General features: G+C 31.5%; 1 protein-coding gene across 1 annotated transcript in view; it reads left to right on the top strand.

Annotated features, from left to right (window-relative positions):
* LOC143017440 (perlucin-like protein) overlaps positions 1-5,000 on the top strand; it is a 14,661-nt gene that overhangs the window by 8,252 nt on the left and 1,409 nt on the right. The window lies entirely within an intron of this gene.

Genomic DNA, 5,000 nt, shown 5'->3' on the forward strand with positions numbered 1-5,000 from the left:
GGATTCAGACAAGGACGGTCATGCGTCACCAATTTAATATGTTTCTATTGAAGGCTAATAGATATAATACAAGAAAGAGATGGATGGGCTGATTGTGCATTTCTAGACCTAAAAAAAGCTTTTGACAAAGTACCACATAAGAAGTTGCTTAAGAAATTAGAATATGAAGGAGGAATACAAGGTAAATTGCTAAATTGGATGGAAGACTTTTTGCAAGAAAGAAAAATGAGAGTAGTGATAAGAGATCAGCACTCAAAATGGAATGAAGTAATAAGCGGTGTCCCGCAGGGAACAGTTCTGGCCCCAATAATGTTTGCTATATATATTAATGATATGGATGAAGGAATTGAAAGCTATATGAGCTTCTTTGCAGATGATGCAAAACTACTGAAAAGAGTGAAAACTGAAGAAGATTGTGAATCATTACAGAGAGATCTAAATAAAGTACAAGAATGGAGTAGGAAGTGGGAGATGGAGTTCAATACAAAAAAGTGTAGTATAATGGAATTTGGAAAAAGCAAAAACAGAATAACAGGATCATATAATTTGGGAGAAGAAGGAATAAAAAAAGTAGAAAATGAGAAGGACCTGGGAGTCATTGTTATGAATAATATGTCACCTGAGAAACATATAAATAAGATTTTTGGAGAAACTTATAATTTAATAAGAACAATCAAAGTGGCATTTACATACCTGGATGAAGAAATGGTGAGGAAAATCCTAATCACCCTGATAAGACCAAGATTAGAATATGCAGCAACGATATGGTCACCAAGTACAAAAAAATGTATAAAAAAACTTGAAAGAATACAAAGAGCAATCACAAAACTGGCACCAACACTCTCAAAACTATCATATGAAGAGAGACTACAAAAACTTAAACTACAGACACTAGAGCAAAGAAGAGAGAGAGGAGATTTGATAGCTATTTACAGAATCATGAAAGGCATAGAAATTACTGATAGAGAGAATCTGATAAAATGGGATGACAGAAATACAAGAGGACACGGAAAGAAAATAAAAAAAGACAGCTATAGAAGAGATTTGAAAAAGAACAGCTTTCCTCACAGAGTAATAGACAGTTGGAACAAGTTAGATGAGAAAGTGGTGTGTGCAAAAACAATACATGAATTTAAAAATAGTTTAGATAAAATGAGATATGAAGACGGGACCCCACGAGCATAGCTCCCCTTCCCGTAAAATACAACTAGGTAAATACAACTAGGTAAATACACACACACACACACACACACACACACACACACACACACACACACACACACACACACACACACACACACACACACACACACACACACACACACACACACACACACACATATATATATATATATAAATATATATATATATAAATATATATATACATATGTATATATACATATGTATATATATGTATATAAATATGTATATATACATATATATATGTATATGTATATGTATTTGTGTATATATATATGAATATATATATATATATACATATATATATATGTATATACTTATATATATGTATGTATAGATATAGATAGATAAATAGATAGACAGATACATATATATATATATATATATATATATATATATATATATATACATACATACATACATATATATGTATATATATGTATATATCTATGTATGTATATATATATATATATATACATTTATATATATATACATATATATATGAATGTATATATATGTATATATATATATATATATATATTTGTATATATATATATATATATATATGCACAATCACCCCATCCATCTCTTTCTTCTGTTATGTCTATTAGCCTTGAATAGAAACATATTGAATTGGTGACGCATAATCGTCCTTGTCTGAATCCAAATTGCCATGGATTTACAACGCTGTTTTTTTTTTTTTTTTTTTTTTTAAATAATTAATCCATCTACTTTTGACAATTCTTTATTTTGTTTTTCTACTGTACTTGTTAGAGAGACTGGTCTATTGTTGGTAGGGTCTTCTTTATTTTCCACTTTATATATAAGTATTAAATTTCCCTTTTTCCAATCTTTTGGAATATTTCCTTCTTACAAGGAACTGTTTATTATGCTATACATTTTGTCTGCCAGTTCATTCCTGCATTCTTTCAAAATCCAGTTTGCTATTTCATTTGGTCCATGCGATTTTCTGACTGACATCAAGATTACTCAAGTGTTTCATTATTTCATTCTTTGTTACTTCTATTTCTTTCATTGGGGGGAGTTTCTCTTTCCATTCGATCTCTTCAGGTTGTATGATCTCCCTTGTAAACACTGATTTGAAATGCTTGTTTATAATATCTGCCATTTCAATTTCCTCTGTGTATTCAACTCCTCCTTGTCTTAATTTCTCTAAATCTTGTTCATTTTTCAGTTTGTTGTTTATAAATCTGTAGAATAGTTTTGGTTGATCTTTACATTTTTCTATGACATCTTTTTCATATTTTCTCTTTTCCTCTCTGCACGCTTGTACATATTCATTTCTATAACAAGTATATATTTTCCATTTTTAGGCCTTTATGTTTCATCCATTTGGCCCAAACTTTATCTCTTTCGTTTTTTAACTCTCCAATTTTTGTTGTACCAGCACTTTACATATTCTTTTCTCTTGTTTATGTCTTGGGACATACTTTTTCACTCCTTTTTTATAACTTTTTGTCAAAATATTCCATTTCTCTTCCACTATTGTTTCTTTTTTGTATATTCTTTCCCAGTTTTCTTTTTGAAAGAATTCTCTTAGTATAACAAAATTGTTTTTTTTTCATACATCATTCATCCTTTTCTATATTGTTCATTCTTTTCATGTGTTTTTCCTCATTAAGTTCCAGTTCAATCAATATGTGGTCACTTTTATTTATTGGTGTTATATACTCAATCTTTTCCACTATCGGCTCAGATGTGATTATTAGGTCTAGTCTCGATGGTTCTTCTTTATTTCTATACCTAGTGTTTTCTTGTATCCATTGTGTCATTGTATGGTCAATAAAATCTCGAGTCGTCCTCACCCTTTACTGTCATCTCTTTGCAGTAGTCTTCTTTGCAATCAAAGTCGCCCATCATAACTATTCTTCTTTTATCTTCCATTATCTTACTTGATGTTATCCTAGTGTCTTCTAACATATTTTTCTGTTCACTCTCTTCCATCGAGGCTGTTTTTGGAGGCACATGATTTATCACAAATTTTCTGCTCTTCTTATCTCTGTCTTCCACTTTGATCATAATTTTCTCTAATGTATTCTTTCCATATGTTACACACCTCACGTTTATATCCTTCTTAGTCAGGAACATAACTCCACCACCTTGTTTTGTCTCTGTTTCTAATCCAATAATGCATCATGTTCTACACTGTTGGGTGGTAATGGACCTTTTAATTTTGTTTCTACAATTCCCATTATGTCCGGTTCTTTTTCCTTCAGATAATCATTCAGTTCATTCAATCCTGTTATCAATCCATCTATACTTGTGTAAGATACTCCTAATATTCTACTACCTCCATTGTATTTTCTGTTTCCTTTTGTTTTTCTCTGGTATGTCCAATTTCCTTACTTTTATATTCACTACTCTCCAAATAGAATTTCTCTTTTTCTGACTCTGTTCTGTTCTCGTTTTTTTCCTAAGCTTCTTGTCTTTTTATTTTTTCCTCGTCTCCTTCATCTTTATTAATTTCACTTTTTATCCATACCTTTTTATATTGTTCACTGTATGCTAGTTTCCCTGTTTTTGCTAAGATATTCTCTGCTGTCGTTTGTGACCTGAATTTAATCTTAATTGGTCTGCTCTTATCTGTACTATATTTTCCGAGTCTATAGATCTCTTCAATTTGTTTCATGATTTCATGTTCATCTTCCTGAACTAATTCTAGTAAACTGCTTACTTTTTCTTTTTCCTTCTTGATTTTTGTGGTTCTATTTAGGCTATACTTCTCTTCCATTCCTAATACAATTATACATTTCTTTTTATCTGCTAAGTCTCTTACTATATTCTCTTTCTGTCTCATCACTTTAGTAACTGAGTCTTTAGTTCAATCTTTCATTTGCTGTTTAATTATGTCAGTAAATGCAACTTTACTGTTTTCTTGGATTCTTTTCAACCCTGTGCTTATTTTGCTATGGCCTCTTTATTGTCTTTATTATTCCTCTTTAATTCTTTATTCTTATCTTTTACTTGCGTTAGTACCCTGGTGTTTTGGAACATCATTAGTACTGTGGGGGTTTGAGCACCCCCCCCCAAAAAAAAACAGCATTCATACCATTTCCAGTTTATGCATGTATTCTATTTTGAAAATGCCTCCTGTCACTAACATATTATTTAATGTTATTTTGTCTGATATATGAAAATATCTATGCAAAAGGAATTGGTCAAACATACATACACTTAAAAATTTGAATTTTTCAATCATTTATTTCATAAATGAATACAATATTTCATACATTTAATTTCCATTTCCACATAATCATCTTCAAGAACATGAAAACATAGATCATTTTCATTTATAGTTTTATTGCTAAACTCTAAACCACATATGACAATCTAGTTGCAAGAGGAACACAAGTATTCATCACTGGTTTCCGTCAGATGATACAGAATCTTGGCATTCCATGCAGCTTACAATCACCTTACTATGGTCACTGCACACATGATTCCCACAACTGGTGCACACTGTTTTCACTTTTCGGTCGCGTGACCTGACACAGAATACACATCTTTTTGCCCCTTGTGATGCCTGTATCTGGGAAGGCGTTGCGCGTTCGCCAGCTTCTGGTAACATTCTTCTAATTTCACTTCTGAGGTCTTTCTGTAGATGTATGTTTTGCATTCTCCTCTTCATAGCGTTTTCTACAAGTTGCAAACATATATTTTTGATGAACATGCGGCGCTTGAGTTTGTTTTCAGGGTTATGACAGCACAGGATATACCCATTTATGGTTAATATGTTCAGCAGAGTATAGAAAGCAGTCAAAGGCCAACAACGGCTCAGC

This window comes from Oratosquilla oratoria, chromosome 32 (genome assembly GCF_046742065.1).
Source record: "Oratosquilla oratoria isolate Oo_2021 chromosome 32, ASM4674206v1, whole genome shotgun sequence".
NCBI lineage: Eukaryota > Metazoa > Arthropoda > Malacostraca > Stomatopoda > Squillidae > Oratosquilla > Oratosquilla oratoria.